Source organism: Pogona vitticeps, chromosome 1, assembly GCF_051106095.1.
Source record: "Pogona vitticeps strain Pit_001003342236 chromosome 1, PviZW2.1, whole genome shotgun sequence".
Classification (NCBI taxonomy): domain Eukaryota; kingdom Metazoa; phylum Chordata; class Lepidosauria; order Squamata; family Agamidae; genus Pogona; species Pogona vitticeps.
Genome location: NC_135783.1, coordinates 141,370,447 through 141,390,418, shown reverse-complemented (window position 1 = coordinate 141,390,418; position 19,972 = coordinate 141,370,447).

Sequence of the window (19,972 nt, the reverse complement as noted above, 5' to 3'; positions counted from 1 at the left end):
GGCCAGAATTCTGTTGCTTTTGACCCCCTTGCAACATTCCAGATGATTCGAGGTTGTATTTCTCTATTCTGAGAATCAAGAACCCTACTGTAGAATGCTTTTACATCATTGCAAAGCAACTTAGACCACATAGTAGGTTACAATAGATTAGCCTTGACCCTAAGCGCAAAAGGTACAGTATTTTCCTAATAACAAATCTGAACTTCATTTCTTTCTCCAGACACTTATCTGTTTTATTGGTATTAGTACTTCCCAAACAGAACTGAATGTCTTGCAGAAGAGGGAATATAATTGTGGAGCACTAAGTTTATTTGATCCCAAGTAGCCCCTTTCCTAGTGTTTATTATAACAACACTAATCATGATGAACTCACTTGGCATTAATGAGACTGTCATATCTGCTTGTATAAGAACATTCTCTGTAGTTAATCATTAATTAACGGGGCTATTATATTAAAGTGTTACCAGACATGGTATGTAGAAATGGTTTATGTTATCATCTCCTAGTGTTGTAACCATGTAAGATCTTTTCAGCATGAGGAGAATTCCAGCCTCGCCAGTAAAGGGCCTCCCAAGACCAAACTGCAAGTGCAGTGAAATCTCGCAGCCACTCATCCTCTCTAAGATACACAAATACAGTGTCATGTCAGTTGGGGTAGGTGGCTTGCTGTGTTGCGCAAGAATGTGGAGCAATATAAATAGGAAATTATGGAACAATTAATCTGAGAGGAAACAGCTTAACACTCGTCGCCTTGACCTCAAACTAATAAGCCCTCGGGAATACTTGGGTTGATTGAAAGCTTCTTTTAATCTGTCCCAGCTTGGGCGAGGAAAATACACACTTCTGTATACACACACATATACTTCTGATCAGGATAGCCTTAAGAATTTAGTTAACCCCCTTTCGGGCTCTGTGGGTGTGCTGTCCCTGTGATCCCACGTTGAGCAGATACACATTTTGCAACCAGGAGTTATGCAGAATTACACACATTGAAGCCACCCGCTCAAGGATGCAACTATGGGACACAACATTGTAGAAGAAAAGTTAAAAACAGTCAAATGAAGGCCACAGTCCTGGGGGAGTGGGAAGCAAACATGATTAATCATCATTTCCTTCTCTCTTCATTTCCTTGACACTATTCTCCCATTCCCAGTAGAAAACTGACAGATACTCATTGTATACTGTTTCTTGAAGCGTTTGGCTGAGGCATCCGTTTGCCAGTTCAAAAAAAAAAGGAAGGTATTTTTAAAAAATATAAATAGCAATAGGTAGAAAAGACTAAGTTTCAAGGTTACATTTCCTTTTGGAGATGTAGAAACGTAGAGTCCGTTAAAGTTGCTTGTTGAAAAGATGCACCTTTTGGGGAGGGGATACGTAGGTAGGGTCATGTCCATGATTTTGACTGTTGCTGTTTATAAAATCAAATGCGTCTCCTGGCACAGAGCAGAGACAAAATGGATGAAATCAGAAATGTAAAAAAAAAAAAAAAAAAAAAAAAAAAGGAAAATGCTAATATGTTTGTCATTAAATCTCCTTGTAGCTGTTATTCATCCTTGACTCTATCCTTTGTTATAATTTTCCATGTATGGATGTAAGCCAGAGAAAACAGTCTTGCTATATAACAGTTGAGGGAGGAGGGAAAAGCGACAGATCTCACAAGCTCTGGAGCCTCTGGAGGGTAGTTTGATCACACGGTCCTTACAGCGTGAAAGGATCAGTTGCCCAGGATGAAGTTTCAGTTCCTTGGCTGGCAATCTTGACACTGTTAATGAACCGCCATTGTAATCTTAGTAAGGCTTTAAACAAAAGGAAAGATTTAAGATAGTTCACACTTAAAAAACAATAGTTCTTTACATTTTCAGATCTTGGGACCAGGAATTACAAGTAATATAGTAGCTTGTGACTAGTTTGGCTGTTAACGAGGGTGTTTCAAAAGGTATGCAACCAGTAGTAATAAAGTTACTTTGCTGTTTCTTTACTTGTTGCTCTTGTAACAAAGTAATGATTTCTAATTACTTCCAGATGTTAGTTTTTAAGGGTATTTGGGGCATTTTAGAGGGATTTTGATGGAAATGTTTCAGGTTTTGTGCTGTCTGCTTGCCAGTGTTAAGTAGCAAAGAACTGTTCTGTATCATCTTTTGCATTTTTTATAATGCATTTTCAAGGCGCAATATCAAAAATAGCCCCTGCAGAGAGAATTGACTAGCATTTCCCACTATTTTTCTGGCATCTTGGCAACGAGAACATAATAGCGGGTCTGACAATGAATTGTTTTCATGGTGGGGCAGTGCTAATGATAATGGCCAGCAGACTAGCCTAAAATAATAAGTAATGTGCTGAGTTCCTTTTAGAAACTACCATTACAGGCTCTGGTCACTTTACTTAATGTTCTAAAGAAGGTCTTCAAATGTAGTCACTATTATTAGTCAGAACATTGTTATAGACAAGTTGATTTATAAGTACTGAAATGCTTGCCCTCTCTGTTGCTATTTTCTATAAAAACAAAGGGAGAAGGGCAGGAAATGGAAATTCAGAAAAAATGAATCACTTACTACCACAAAGTTTAAAACATCAATTAATGGGACATCACCTCTTCAAAGTTTAAATTTTGTCTTACAGTCTTGACTTACTTGACTGACTTTAGGAGAAACAAGAATTACATAAGAATAGAAGTTTTGTGGGAGTTACATAGTTCCAGATGCAGAAAATGTACTGAATTTTGAAACAACATGCCTTTTCTCAAAAGTGTCCCTCAGATATTGACCTTCCTCTTTGTTCCATTGCATCATTTGCCAAATGGACCTACGGGTGAAAAATTTCACCTGGCTGCATCTGGGATACTTGGCATCAACCATCAAATCTGTGTAATTCTATACCAGGCCTAGGGAACGTGTTCCCTCCCAGCTGCTGCTGGATTGCAAGTCCCATCAGCTCTGGTGAAGGATGATCAGATTTGTAGTCCAGCAACCTCTGGAGGGACACACGTTGTCTATTCTGGCACAGACACCACATGTGAATGGCCAGTTGCCATAAAATAGGTGTATTTCTTTTCCCTTTAAAAGTCATGAATCACAAGATGTCAAGACATGATTGCAGCAGGAATTAGTAAAACAGATACAAATCAGTCTCCAGAGTTTAGCTTTTGCTAGTAGACATTTCCTTTGACAAATGGAAATGTCCAGAAGGGAGTATTTCACCTTCACCTTGAACTCTTGTGTTTTACCTTCAACTCCTTCCCGATTTGTAATCACTTAAAGGTGCAGAGTTCCATATCAAGATAATTCACCTTGCAAAAATACCCCCATGTGTTTCAAACAACACTGGTATAGATTCCCTCTGTGTATATAGTTCTAATACTTTGCATATGGGAAAGGAACAATTGCTTTGAGTTTTTTTTACCGAATGGTGTGGTGGGCTTCTGAGTTATCCTGTGCATTACTGTGGGTTATTCATCCATTATTACAGTGTTTTTACTGTGGATGTTTACTCCATTTGGAGACGTAGAAAGGCCCTTGTGGGATTCTCTGCCTCAAGTGAAAAATAACGTGGTTGGTGCAAGGTACTCTTATGTGGCATGGGATGCCATTTGCTGATCCTCTTCAGGGAGCAAATGGCTGTGGGATGATTCTGTTAACAGTTAAGGCTTGCTTGATATAACCCCAAAGTTGTTGCTATGTTTCATTGAGCTGCATCTGACTTAGGGTGAATGAGAGTTCTCCAAAAGGCCCTGTCCTCAACAGACCTGGCTCAGCTCTTATGAACTCAAGGCTGTGACTTCCTTTAGGGAGTCAGTCCATCTTGCGTTCCGTTTTATTCTTTTCCTGCTGCCTTCCACCTTTCCTAGCCTTATTGTCTTTTCCAGAGAATCCTCCCTTCTCATGATGAGCCCAAAGTAGGGCAGCCTCAGCTTCAACATTTTTGCTTCCAGAGACAGTTCAGGCTTGATTTGAACTGGGTTTGGCTTTCTGTTCATTATGTGCGGTGCCTTTATAATGGTCCAAGGATGGTGAAGGTAGCAAAGCACATTTAAATCACTACCAAGGCCAGGAGGCTGGTTCTGTAGCACCTGCCTTTTACTATAAATTCCAGAAATGTTATCCCTGCATGTACAAATGAGGTGACTATAAAACACACAGGATTTAGTAGAGGCATGTTTTGTTCTGCATGCCACATTTAAATGAGCTGCCGCTTGATGACACCACAACTCTTCTTTGTAAATCCATGCGACAACCTCTTTCGGGTTACCTTCTCTTCCTTCCAGATATGTGAGTGTCAGATCACCTCAAACTTGACTTCCTTGTGTGTTTATTTATGTTTGCATTTACTTTCTTAAATCAAATAATTTCTGTTCCCAGCTAGCTTAAAAACAGTACATGAAATCAATGTACAAAATCTTAGAAGTAAAATATGTGGTAAACAGAAGAACATTTCAATGAAAGTACACTGGAAAGGCTTGCAAAAAGACATAAGCCTCTTGAACATGCCTCTTGATAAAAACAAGAATTATTGGCATGTGTCTTCCTCATAGAGAATGCACCGCACAAAATGCCCTGTTCTGGCCAACTGTGGAGATGATCTCTGGAATGTGTGATTCACCAGAATTGTTGAAGCACTCAATGGACTCAATGGATCTTCTGACCTCCATACCTTCTCGCCCCAAACTCCAAACTCTTCAGCGTCCTGTGTTAACTGTTCATTCTACCTTCAATGACATCTTCCTTGCTCATCTTTCTTCTATAATGTTTCACCTTTAGGTCATCTCAAACTAGTCCTGATTAAAAACATTTCTTTTTCCTGTTAACAGCCATCAGATTAGCCCTCTTTTTCACTCCTTTCATTGAGCTTCAGTTCTCCGCATACGGTCGGAAGCGCCTGGTTTTGAATGTGCAAATCCTTTTTAACTTATTGTATCGCACGGCCAAGATGGTGCCACTGCAGACTGTGAATGGGAGGTTATGTGTTCAGTCGCTTCTAGCCATCTTCATTTTATCTCATCAACTTGCGTACACTTATTTAGAAAGCTGTTGAAGAGTAACGCTAGGAATGATGGGATAAATAGGAAGGGCCTCCTGGTTCATCTGTTCAGATTCCCTCTACCGAAGCACAACAGCAGAAATGTTTGGGCAGATGCTCTTGGTTTCTCTTAAAGCCGAACAAGAAGGTCCAGAGTTCTGTTAGATATCCCGGCTGGAATAATTCTGTTGGTGCAAGTCTCATCTGTGCATTACCACAAATTAAGAAGTTGCCATAGGCATTTGCTGTTGCACCCAGTCATGTGACTTGGCCATATGACAGCAAATGCTTGCACTGACTTGTGGGACTACAGACTATTGGAGAATCACAAACTTGTGATCTTTTGCAGTTGCTGCCTTTTAATAAAGTAAGTGTGAATAAATCCTTACAGTGTAAATTGGTTCTTTTTAATGAATTCGCTTGAAGGAAAACATTTGATTCACATGGAATGAATAATATTCTATAGTGGGAAAATATAGTGTGAATTTCTTTTTAATTTATGAAGCGCTGAAGTATTGTAATCTTATTCCCCACGCTAACTCACAAAGAAACATGTAATTATTAGACAGTTTTATCATCCCCTTTCCTTGCAAAAAAATATGGAATGGAAGTGAACAAAAGGCTAACTAACTATTGGACGTATTTTACAGTATATTTGTTATTCCTGCTCATTTTGTTACACACAATAGAGATATTTTTTGAAACTTCTAAAGGAATATCCCACCTTCCCTTGAACTTGGAAGTAGTTGGTTGCAAGTAACTAATTACCTCTGATAAATTTTTTTATAACAAAAATGGTAAAAAGTTCCTTTTTAGGTGCAACAAACAGCAATTAAATTACTTTAGTTTGTAGTAAGTAAAACCTAAGTCATGAGTAACAACTAGTTGCTTTCAAAAGTTATTAAAGGCCATTTTAGAGGCATTATGAAAGAATTTTTTCAGGTTATTTATTTATTTGTTTGTTTGTTTGTTTGTTTGTTTATTTATTTATTTATTTATTTATTTATTTATTTATTTGATTTCGTGCCACTCTCTTATCAGTCCTATGTGGAAAGGAAAGTATTTGTTGGTTTTGTCTTATGTCTTTTTATACATATTTCCAAGGTGCAATATCAGAATTGCCGACTACAAGGCATCAAATAATATTTCTCAATATTTTGTTAGCTTGTTGTCCATTCCAAAGCAGAACAAAAAAAGTAAAATTCCTCCTATCCACCACCACCAAGTACAGTACATCCATTGCTTATTGCATGCAAATATACTTTCTTTATTATTCATTAATTTGATTATATCCACCTTTCTTCCAGACCTGAGACCCAAGATGGCTTACAGAAAAATTAGAAAAATAAAACTAGAATAGGTAAAATCAGGTACAAGTAACAGCAGATATTGTGGTGAAACATGTACAAAACATAATATTAAATATTAACGGATGTCAAATTAGAAGGAAAGCTAACATGCTTTAAAAAATAGCATAACACCAATCTATTAAAAGCCTTTTCCGCAATGGCAAGCTGGTTCCTAAAAGCCTGTCAGAGGGACAGAAGAAGGGGGCCAGCCAAACCTCCCAAGGAAGGCAGAGGGTTGCCTCGTCTCTCCGCACTGATTGAAGTCTCAAGGACTGGAGGCAACAACCTGGATCTCCAGGCCGGGAGACAAAGCCCAGGGAGACCAGTGCTGGAGGAGGAGAACATTTTAGTCTTGTTTGTGGGATGACTTTAGATTTGTATACCCACCTACCAATCAACTGACTGACCAACCAACCAAGCGACTGACTGATCGCTCTGTCTATCCGTCCCCTCCGCTGCAGAGTCAGAGGCTGGGAATTTGATTCCCCACTGTGCCTCCCTGATAGGGGCTGGATAATTAAGTTCCAGCTCTCTTCCAGCTCTGTAGTTCTAAAAGTATGATGATGATGATGATGATGATGATGATGATGATGATGATGATGATGATGATGATGATGATGATGATGGTGGTGGTGGTGAAGGAGGAGGAGGAGGAGGAGGAGGAAGAGAAGAAGAAACACCAGGCACAGTCAATGAAGATTATAAAAACATTGTCTGGTATTATATAATAGATACAAATTTTAACCAGAAAACCTCAGTATCTGTTACATATTGGTGCAGTATGTATGCTGTTCCTAATATTGCCGTTTATTGTAGCTCTGATGGTGTTGTGTTGTTGTTGTTGGTAGTAGTAGTAGAAATATCTATCAGTCCATCTATCTGACATATACAGTGTACCACCCCCTTAGTGTGCGTGCTACTCCAGGTGGTTTATAACCATTCTCCACCCATTCCCAGCATAAACATATTTGTATCTATGCCACACTTGCTCAGAATCAACACACTGAAAAGCCAGAATCCAGAGGGCCCATTACCTAGTTAGAGGGGTTTACTCAGATTCTTGGCTTATCAATCTAGTTTCCCTTCACGTCCAGTTCCATCATCAGCTGGCCCAGAAGAAGTTCCATCCTTCCTGCAACCCTTGCTGCCCCATCCCTGTGACACCACCAAGTCTCAGGTGTGAGCCCTGAATCTCAGCTCAGGAGTCACGGTTGACCTGGCAACCCCACCCAGTATAAGGTTCACCTTTTCAAACAAAAATGTAGAAATCCACTCTCATTTTGATCAGATCAGATCAAGTTTAAAACGGTCATAGACCAATTTCCATAAGCAAAACTTATTTACAGTGCTTAATAGCTTTGACTGAGTTGGCAACAAACTTATTCCTAGGGAACAAAGAAACAATTGGCTATCTATCGTTCGTAGGCAGAGTAGGGGGTTACTGGCAAACCCAAATAATGTTAATAAATGATTGGTCCGTCCAAATATGGGTTCATGGATAGTCTAATTCTAATATGTGTGTGGGTTAAACAAAGTCTGTTCATCAGAAACACCAACGGAGAGCTGAAGGTTGCTTTATTTTTCTTCTCTCTCTTCTTCAGCTTGTTGGCTACTACTGTAGTACTCACCATATAACTACTAGTAGTACCTTCCAACTGGGTTATGGGCCCCACATGTAAGCAGGAAACAGTGGCATCTAGTGCCATGAGTCAGGATTACAGAATGCTGTGCCTCTCGTCTCCCTTCAAACCAGATGCGTATGATGTGGTTCAAAGACAGGGGTTTTTTGTGTGTGTGTAGTAACACTTTGATTATGGGATTCCTTCCCTGGAGAAATTTAGCAATTCTTCAAAAGCATTTTGAAAGCATTTTTTGCTCAGGATAGGCTTTATGTTTTTTTTTTAAATTTGTGCATTTTGACTTACTTTTATCATTGCCTTCAGTTGTGCTGTTTTCATTAAAAATATCTTATTGTCGCTGTTGTTTGTATTTCTGCTCTCCATCTCTGTCTGTTATTATTTGTTAGTTGCATCTATATCCAAATGTCCTCTTTATCCTGTGATGTGTATCAGGTTTAGAGTCTGACTAGGCTAAGATAATGCAAGAGATGTTCCTGGCTGACTGGAAATTTGAATCCAGGGTTTTTGAATATTTCTCCAGTACTCTAACCACCACATGTACACACATTGAGGCGAGGCAGCTTGTGATAATGAGGAGAAGCAGTTCCTCCCTCTGCCATTTCCACCTTCTAAACCTGTGCATGTATCTCTCTCTCTCTCTCTCTCTCTCTCTCTCTCTCTCTGTGTGTGTGTGTGTGTGTGTGTGTGCGTGCATGTGTATAAGAGAGAGAGAGAGAGAGAGAGAGAGAGAGAGAGAGATATTCCAGGGCATTTAAAGACCCAAATTTGTCCCCATCCTCAACTCCATGAAGGGCACTTCTATTCTGTTGTTGTTGTTCCACTTTGTTTTTCCTTTCCTTTCCTTTCCTTTGTTTTGTTCATCTTGGTCATTTGTCCCCTCCATTTACCAGCCTGCATACCATCAGTGAGCAAGGCTTTGAATGTGCCAGTTTCCCCCATCACAGAATCTCTCATTCACCATGTCAAGATTATGTTACGTACAATAGTTGAGCTCAGCGCACATATTTATCAGAAAATTTCTGAGATGGAAGCTCATTTCCCTTAATTTGTTCTTGCTGCATTTTATCATAGCCAAAATAAGCTCATCAACCTTCCCCCCTTTTCTTTTACAATAATAATAATAACCTTTGAACTGCAGAGCTGGAAGGGACCCTCTGGATCATCGAGTCCAGCCCCCCCTTAAGGAGGCCCAGTGGGGAATCGAACTCCCAACAGCCAGAGACCTAAGCCACTAAGATATCAAGCAGTTTCTTTTTTTTCTGTACCGGCTGTGTCCTCTTAGTTTACTTCCAGGATTTGTAGGTTACAAATCTGGATTTAAAAGTGCACTTGAAAACAACAAGAACACTGCAGAATCAAACTGTTCTTTAAAACACCGACAACATTAATGTAATGTTTAGCAAAGAACAAATTCTAGGAAGCCTGTGTTTGGGAAGGTTACATTACAGCTATAAAAGAAACTCAGACATGATGCCTAGACCATCAAGTCAGCTTTTTGGATAAAAGGAGAAAACAATTTTATGGACCATTTCCATTTCCATTGGAAAGGTTGAAGACAATAGCTGTACAGCTTTTTTTTCATTTTTAGTTCAATACTCATCCGTGAAAGGAAGAATTTGGACTGGGAAGAAGCCCTGCTGGTTTCATGACAGTGATTGAAGGAGACAAGTGACCAATATATTGCATTTGACCTTTGCTCCTTCTTGCCCAACTTTTTATTTTGGCTAATCACACTTCCCCTCTCATTTTCTGTAGCAGCTAGGAAGAAAAGAAAGATCTGAGTTCAGAAGAATAAAAATCTGTAGGTCCTGAAATGTTTTGGAACTGGTCAGACAAAGACACCTGTAAATTCCATTGATTGTACTTGCACGAAAGGAAGGGGGAAGTTTGCACAACCCTCAAATTTGACATTATATTTCCTCCTTCCTTCATACCTAGATAGTGGCTGATTTGCTTAGGCACTATCGAATACTACGAACATCAGAGTTTTCTCAAGTTCATGCCTTCACATATGCTGTCTTCATCAATACAAAGCCCTTGACATGGCGTTCTTTCCAAACTGATGGAGGTGGACTATCAAACATGTTCTACCTCTGTACTGTGAAATTCAGCCTGACTTCTCCTAGCATTACCTTTTTCTGTGAAAGTCTGTGATCCTCGTTCTCAAATAGCACAATATTTTTTTCCCTTTTCAAAACAGTACATTGGTATTTTCTTAGGTCATTGAATGGGAAAACGTTCAAAACTAACAGAACCGTTAATCTGCTAATTGCTAGCTTGTTAAGTGATATTCCATGTCTGATATATATATATATATATACACATATCCACTTAGCCCTGGCTCTGATTAATGACTATTTTAAACTTAAAAAATATCTGGTAACCTGTGTGTGTGCACATGCAACACTAAAATTATATTTCCCTCTCACTCAGACAAGCCCGATTCTAACTTTGCTAATGCAGAGGCTATATTTGGGACATTATGTGACAAAGTGTTGGCTAGATAACTCAGTGGTTTAGGTATCTGGCTATGGAGCCAGAGGTTGGGTGTTTGATTTCCCCACTGTGCCTCCTGGGAGTCAGAGCCAGCCTGTGTGGCTTTGTAGCAAAGCTGCATAGTCCCAGAAGAACAGAATAGTGAACCACTTCTGAGTATTCCCTACCTGGAAAACCATGAAAAGCGTTGCTGTAAGTCAGAGCTGACATGACAGCACATGATTATTATTGCATCAGCAGGTTCAAAATACAGGTTTTAGTATGAGACCTCAATTCTGATGGATATTTGTTGTCTAGGACCCAAATCCTAATGAGACTGACATTCCCAACTAGAGTAGATCACTGAATTAATGGGGTATTGGTTAAGTTGACATATATGCGTGTTCTGTTGATGCCCTGAGTCTGCTGTCGCTGGCACCAACATCTGGGATTCGGCCATGGTGTTCATCCATTGTGGGACTTCCAGGGATGAGGACTTGAGTTATGGGATTCACTGTCAAGTTGAACTTAAGTTGCACTGGTGACTCGACTCAGTTCCCCCACCCCCCCAAAAAAACACTTGGACTCAACTCATGACTCAGAATGCACCCTCCCTCCCTTTTTTTTCCTAAGAGAAAAAGGCTTATTTTTAATAGGGACTTGGGGCTTGGGACTCAGAACTTGGTACCAAAGACTTGGAGTCGGACTTGGACCCAAAGACTTGCCAGTATCCCTAAGGACGTCTCTATCACAGATCTCTGCTGCAGAACTCCTAGGTATGGAATGTATGTTTTTCCCCTGACTTAGTTTCATCTTTAAATCTCTCTCTCTCTCTCTCTCTCTCTCTCTCTCTCTCTCTCTCTCTCTCTCTCTCTCTCTCTGTTGTTGTTGTTTAGTTGTTTAGTCGTTTCCGACTCTTGGTGACCCCATGGACCAGAGCATGCCAGGCCCTCCTGTCTTTAAATCTATACACATCTTTAAATCTTTGAAAGAGTGTCCAGGAGCTTTGACACAAGAACACAGCAAATGGAAGGGAGAGACCGGCTTGCCACTCTCACAGCCATGACTGAAGGATCAAACTGGTGAGTGGGAAATGAGAGGAAGGCAGTGCAGACGGGTGAAAGGTTCATTTTTCCTTTGTTAAAGTTTTGGTATGAGATTTTACCTCAGTTTTAAGATTAAATCTTAGCTTATTTAAATTCAAGGCTGCAATGCTTATTTAATTATTAGGCGAACATCACAAGCACTAGAGTTTCATTTCCCAAGCATGTTAATACAGCGTTCTTTGACCTTGCGGTTTTAACTGGAGTTAGTAAAAAATGGGGTGCAGTGCAGTCTTTGGGTAGATGAAATCGTGGCCAAAATCTGGTTGCTTAGTGTGGTAAATCACACTAGAGTAAGCCGATTGAATCAATGAGAATTTAGTAAACCAACTCCTCCCTAGCTTCTGTTGATTCAAATGGGCTTACTCTAACTGTGACTTACTATACTGAGGTAAATCACAGCTAGGGTGGGCCTATTTGAACCAATGGAAATATGGAAGAGTTGACTGACTGGATCCCCATTGATTCAATGGGGCTACTCTGGTGCAATTTTCTGTAATAAGCAAAAGGCCACTGGCTGGAAATAATGCAGACTCTGCTGCTGTGCTGCTCCTTGCTCTTTATTTCTCCATTGCTCTGCTTGATGTAACAGATATGACGAAGTGATCACAACATACCACTGCTTTCTGGGCCAAATGAAATTAAACTTTATGGTGTTACCTCATCATTTAGGGAAAAATTATTGGTTGCCATTGTTTAAGTTTTGCCATTGTTTAAGTTTTGAAAAAAAACACCAAGGTATTTAAAAGAGAACTGTTGTACAGGCTAAATCGAGCATAGATCAGGGATATCTTCACTGATGCCGGCATGGCCCAAGTCTGGCTAGTTTTGTGATCTCTGTGATCGTATGAGGTCTTTCCTTGCTTAAGGAATGGCTTCCCCCTGCATATCCCTGTCGCCATTTTACGGTCAACTGACGTATCCTTAGCAGTTTAATGTTCATTACCTCCTTTTGCCCCTCTAATTGCTCAGTTTAACTAGCTACTGCCTATTTTTTAAAATTACGATTCCCAGCCCTAGTTATATTTTAAAAGCTCTCTGTTCAGCTTATTGCATACAGTATATGTGAGGCTTTTACATCCCTCTGTGACCACATCAGCCTCTCCTGCCCTCTCCCCTTGTTTATATTTAACCAGAAGGAATGGTCTCTCCCATCTGGCTTTTAAGTAGCTTACACACACTCCCCCCCCCCCCCCAATATTCCTTACATTGTAGAATTCTGGTCCAAATTCCTTGGGGCATTTGACATTCCTTTCTCAGTCAGTTTGCTAAAGGCAAAGCCTTTTGTGTGTTTTCGCTTCCACAACTTCTACCCCTTTATGAACCTTTCAAATGTTATAATTAGAATGTTGTGAGCTCAGCAATTTCATTTCTCAGGAGTTTCTGCAAACATTTGGGTTGGTTTCAGGCCATGATGGGGTCACATCCCCTGAATTTTTTGTTGTTGTTAATGCTTTGATTTTTCTGATTTGAAGTTATTGGGGGGGGGGGGGGGAGAATTCACCAGGGTGAAATCTTGTGCAAACAGCAGACTTTCAACTTCTGCTGTTACTAACCCAGCTAACCGGACTTGGCAAACAGCTATGGCTGTATGTTTGGACACTCACTGAACTAAGCTAATAGCTATGATGCTGCATCGTAAAGTGCCCTCTCAGTGTTTTAGAGGGTGCTGAGATGGACTTCTGGTTTGTATGGTGGAGTTATCCAAGATTCAAAAATGCCCTATATTAGTTCTGATAGGAAAACAGGAAGTGATAATATTCTTTTATAACTTAACACTACATAGAAGCAGAAAATATCCGAACTCTACAGTATTTAGGAATGACTGACTTCCTGGTGGGAGGATATGGGATTACTGTATGCTTATGTAACTCCTCATGCCCCTCTCCATGATCTTGGTCATAGATTCAGGTAAATGCATGAACAGGGCATTGGAGTTGTACGTAAATACTCAGATGGTTAAACGTGTGTGTAAATTAACCTAACATCAAATAGCTGAAGTTCTGTTCAGTAAGCTACGCCACACAAGGCTGATCATGTCGTCAGCTGTGGTGACTTTCCAGAAATAAAACAATGCTGAAACACCCCACACATACAAGGTCCCGAGGCTCCCGTGGAATCCCATTGAAAGCCATGGAAATTATGAGATGGGGGGGCAGGGAGTCCATAATTTCCAAAACTGCACACCACCTGGATGACTTCCAAGTAACATTTTTAAAGAAAACCTTCTGTCTATGAGAATAGATCCTTCAGGGCTGCCTCAACTGTTGGGGAGAGTGAACCACTAGCATCAGATGGCTGATACAGTGTGTGTCATGAAAGGACACAGTTTATTTACTTATTTTGTTCCTTTTTTATTGCCGGAAAAGAAAAGAGGCTGTTGTGTGGCTTTCCGCCTCAGCGATCAACATGATTGGCCCTGGCTCTTATGTGCACCTTATCCTGGGGTCTGAATGGGGAGTGGTGGAGGTATTTGTTGCTTCCCCTTTTGTGTCAGCCCCGAAACAAGTGTACATGCTCCAGAACTCAGTGAGAAAGAACTGTGTCAGTCATTTCTCAATTATTTTATTTATTATTTATTATTTTATTTTATTTTTTTGTATTTATACCCCGCCTATCTAGTCATTTCGACCACTCTAGGCGGCTTACAACATAAGGATAACAAGTTCTAAAAAAATTTATAACAATTAATTAATTAAATGATTCTATAAGATGGGAAAAATAAAAATAAATCAAATAAAGAGGGAAAAAAGGAAAGAGGACAGGAATTAACTGGAAGGGAAGGGCTGCCTATACATCCATGTTTTTAGTTGGTTCTTAAAAGTACCCAGCGAGGGTGCAGCGCGAATCTCCAGAGGTAGGTTATTCCAGAGACGAGGAGCCACCGCCGAGAAAGCCCGGTTTCTAGTTCTTTCTTTCCGGGCCTCCCTCAGCGTCATGCTCCTCAGCCTCACCTCCTGGCTCGCACGGGTGACACGGGTAGAACTAGTTGGGAATAAGTGTTCCGCCAAGTATCAAGGTCCTAAACCGTTTAGGGCTTTATACCGTTTAGGGCATATAACCGTTTAGGGCATTAACACTTTGAAGTCAATGCGGAAACGGATGGGCAGCCAGTGCAGCATGGCCAGAGTAGGAGAGATATGTTGGTATTTTCTCACTCCAGTAAGGAGTCTGGCCGCTGCATTCTGCACCACTTGAAGTTTAATTTAATAACATTAATAATTTAAAAAATTAATAATTTAATTTAATTTAAATAACATGTTTAATTTAGCATATTCTTGAGATTTCTGAAATTATGCAGTGGAACCATCAGCCTTTGGATCTTTCACTCCAAACACGTGAGTAATGTTGTGTATTTAGAAGTTCCGAACTGCAAAACAAATGGTTTGGAGTACAATAATCTCAGTCACTTTGGATTTCCATATCGTATTGATGTTTACTCTTCTTTCAAAGTCCACATTTTGGAAATGCATACATGTTAACTGTCAAAAACTTGAGATGGCATACAAGTCTAACAGTTTAGGCGTGCGTGACCAACCCCGAGGTGCAAGCCAAGCCAAACCAAACCAAACCAGAGTTTTAAGAGTTGCTGATGTCTTCATTTTAACGAGACTATTTTTGTTCTAGACTGTCTATCTGCTAAACACCACGGAAAACAAAGAATATGATGAGAGAGAAAGAAATGATTCCAAACTTCACTGCTTAAAAAGCACGCTCTCTGAAATTACAAGGTTCTGTGGCAAGAAGACGGGAAATTGACCAGCTATCCAAAAAAACGATGTTCGTAAACTGAGCAAACGACTCAGCCACTGTGCCGAATTGTCAGTGTAAGACATTAATCTCTCTCCCTCCCTATCCGCAGCTGTTCGAGCAGTTTAACGTCTCCCGTTTTGCTTTGATAACTGGTCATAGAGACAATCATTGCCCACTGGAGGGCAATGTAGTACTGCTCATATGACCTCCACCTGCTCTTTTGAATGACCTCTTCTCTGGATTCTCCATCTGAACTCCTTTTAAGAGTTTACATTTCCATGTTCCTGTTAGATCCCTCCTGGGCTGCTTTAAGGAGAAGCCAGTTTTGCAGCTTTTTCCTCAGCTCTTACATCGTCTTTTTATATTATGTGTGCCGTTGAGCCCATTATGTCATAGTACAAAATTTCAGCCATGTGCATCGCATGTGCGAAGCTAAAAGCAGCGCAGCTGGGCTTTGTGGGTTCGGCTGATGTAATGTCAAAATTTTTCATATTCTATTTAAAATGGCACCTGTAAAAATAGTCTTCATTTTTGAAACTCAAATACTGGAATGCCTAATTAGGCAAACTGGCAGGAAGTGTTCCAGTAGCTTTTGGAAAACAGCCTCGCTCTGCCCCATCATGGATCCTTCTTTGGTACGATTCTGTCAGTCGCAATAGAGCTAGTGAAGACAAAAGCAAAGACTCAGAAAACATACATACATAAAAACAAGAAAAGAAACCAAACATGATGTTTGTGTAAACATGTGCTGCTCTATTCATTTATTTCTGAAAAGAACCCCTAGCATGGTGCTCCATGGATTATAAAGGAGGAAAGCTCAGATCAAAATGAATCAGTTGGCTGTGAAGGCAGCAGAAAAAACTTCATTATCTTCCTCGCTCTACTGCGTTCAAAACTCTCACAAAGTTGGGAGTGTCTGTTGTTGCAACAAACATTCTCCATTCATTCCAGAAATGCATATACAGTACCTTATTGAGCAATGCTTTTTGGGGGAAGAAGGGATAGCTTCTTGTCATGTGATATCCTACTGAAGTTTGGGGATAATGATGTTGCCATAAATTCAAAGAGACTGAGAGGTCTGAAAGCTCAGCCTTGGTTCATTGCGTGCCTTGCTTATGGCCTGCATATGCCTTAGTCTGTCAATGCCGCCACTTTTGTAGAGGAAGGAAGAAAACAAAAGGAAGAACTTTGGTGCATTTTCCCCACAACGTCACATGAGCAGCAATCAGATTCTCTTGATGTGGGTGTGAGGTTTGTGTCTTGGCCTCCAACGCATCTCAGACCTCTTCCAGATGTACTCGGTCAGCTTTTGGAAAGCTGTGGCCCTCTTTGTTCACTTATACGAGGGTTCCCTGTTTGCGAGAATCAATGTACGAGACCTATTGTGTGCAACAGATGTGATTAACAAGGCTTTGGTCTCATTTTGAATCACACTCATTCAAGGGCACTTTCTTACATCTCCCCATTACTCTCTCTCTCTCTCTCTCTCTCTCTCTCTCTCTCTCTCTCTCTCTCTCTCTCTCTCTCTCTCTCAAAAAGCCATTTGAGAGTCAACTCTTCTTAAAAGTGAATGGCACTATGGAGCAGCTTTGCTGCCTTTTCTAGCTGCCCAGAAGAGTCTTGCATATAGAATATTCCCCATGAATATTCTTAAATTGCTTGAGCGTAGGTTCTGCAGCGCTCAGATACACCCCGCGCAAATAAATCCTGTTCTTTCAAAGTAGCCACTTGTAACCTGAAGCCATGCAATAAATGCTAATAAGTTTCCTGCTGGGCAGTGCTCTTTAGACAGCTTATTTTTCATCCCTCCTTTCATGTGTGCCCTTATTGATGACTTTGTCAGTACCACAAGTGTTCTTAAAGAAGACAAAAAGTAAATACAAGTGAAAGATGCAGGTCTGATAAGACTCTCGAAGGTACACAGGAAATACTTTCCGAAGACTGTTTCCCCCGCCCTTTCCCCGTTTCCTCCTTTGAAAGTTTTAAGTTACCAGCAGGCTGCTGTTTATAGTTAGCTAAATGTGGAGCACCATTTTTCTTCATTAAATGCTCATTTACAGCCAAACAAATAGCTGGTACTTACATGAGGCATAGGTTTGGTCTTGTGCTGGGTAATGGAAATTAATATCTTCTGGCCACTTCCACTGGGAATGTTGGCGTGGTTCAAGTACTGAAGAGGATGTGTGTGAGAAAAGATGGAACCATAGTTCACTCTGCCTTCTGCCAATGAACAAGGCCAGCTTTACCGTTAGGCAGAGTGGGCCAGGCATTCCTGGCAGGAGATTTTGCGTGTCATGGAAGGAACTTGTCTAATTGGCTTCCTTAATTGTTGTGCTGTGACTTATTTTCCAGAGCTTGGGAATGTTACTCATTTGGATCATTCTAGCCATTCTGGTTGCCTGGATTCTACACATCCCAGGATTGATTAGCATGTATCTTAACAAATGAAGTGATGACATACGCATTCAAAAACTACTTTCTTAAAAAAGGAAGGTTATATCAAAATTACTCCTTGCAGATAACATTATGCAACAACACTGATTTTAGGTAATTAAAGACTTCCTCTTTCCACCTCCTGGATTCCACACCCTGAAACCGATTACTTGTGAGTTCGACAAGCTACAGGAGAGGAGGAGGGAATCTTTAATTACCAAAACTCTTCCCCTGTTAGATACATCATCACCCTTCCATAGGCATATCTTACACAAGAGGATTTTGAGCAGAATGCTTCAGAAACTAGTTGAAGGAACAGTGGGATTATAGCTTTGATATCCAATAAGAATAGAGACAGCTGCAGCAGCTTTCGTAAGATGAAGGCAGTATTATGTGACATACAACAAAAATATAAAATTAGCTTTGAGAATGCACATTGCATCGTGCTGTTTATTCTCACTTGTGCTGCATTGCATGGAACTGTGATGTCAAGACAGGCTCACCAAGTCCTAGTTGACTCAATTGGCCTACTCCACTGCAATTTATTGCACTACACAACAAGATTTTGGTCACTGTATGAAAAAAAGGGTGGATGCAACATAACACCATGATTTAGAGTTGTTAAATCCAAAGGTGAGATAGCCAACTTCCCAGTAGAAGAGAAACAACGTCAATAGCAACAAGAAGAAATGTTGAGGTGAATACACACACATTTCACCCTTTGGAAAAAATACTGCTATGTCTTGCACATAGTGAAATTGTGGGTCGTAATTGGAATTCAGTATTGGGAACAGGCATGTTACCTATTGTATTATATGAAACAATGGATGGGTTGCAGAAGGATGCCTTCGGGTATGCTTTTCAAGCTTCCTCCTCATTTCCTCTGCTTAGCTGCCACAGCAGTAGATTATACACACTGGCACAGAGCATCTTCACCCTTGAATGTATGCTACTCAAAAGCATTTTTTCCACTTCACCCACAACCTTTCAACCTTGGCCATAGGTTTCTGAGTTTGCTATTCTTTCCGTGGACAAATGAACCTTGATATCCTACTTCAGAAACATCTGCTTAGGGTTTTGCATGTACCCCAGCAAAATAACCTGAAGGGCAAAAATATTCTTTATATATTCAAAATTTTAAGAGACAGATGTACTAGCACTGCTGACAACATGTGTGGCGCTGTACAGGACCCAGAAGAGTTGCAGGTTTCATTCAAAGAATGGATATATTGATATGTATTTTTAACTGTGACAGCCCATGTGATGTAGTGGATAGAGTGTCAGACTAGGACCTGGAAGACCTGGGTTTAAATCCCTGCTTGACCATCGAAACTCACTGAAGAGTTGCAGGGTAAATCACACCTGGAACACCTCACGGTCCTTGAAAAGCCTATTAGGATTGCCGTATGTTCGAAGTGATTTGATGGCATAAAACAGCTACCTATACCGAGGTCCTGCCCTGTTCTTTCTACCTACTGTGAATGGCCATGACCCTTCATTCGTCTAATTCAAATAAATATTTTAATCAATAATGGGCCATCAATGTTGATAACCAAGATCTGAGTGATAAATATACTAACAGAGCTGTGGATATTTAGAGAGGCTCATTAATGAGACTGTTGAGTTAGAAAGCATGTGGACATTAATGCATATATAGAAATAGATAATTTGGACAAGAATCTGACTACTTATAGATGTGGATTGTAATGCTTCACTTGCATGACTTCGAATGGTATGGGTTATATTTCTTTGGATTGAGTTTGGAATTGGCTTTGTGCATGAGTTGATAGTTGCATATGGATGAGTCTCTAGTATACACATCTCCATCTTCTTGTTTTCTCTTAAAACTGTGTTTGGTTTGCTGTTCTTAAGAACAGAATGACAGAACGGAAGCAAACACAGGCTGATAAAATCATTTTGGCTATCTTTCAGAACTATGAGCATAGCCGTTCAGGTTGTTAGCCCCAGTGTCAAAATCGTTTTTAAAAAGGAGGAGGAGAAGGTCTAAATTCCCATTCTCTTTTTATTTAACCAATCTTGTAAAAAATAATGAGAAAAAGAGAAGAAAATGATTCCTTTCATACTCTCCCTAAAACTACATAAATAATGCAATGTCGGCAACATTAAAGGAGAGAGAAAGAGAGAGAGAGAGAGAGAGAGAATTAGCAGGCGGAAATATTGTCACAGTGGTATAAGGTGGAGGTCT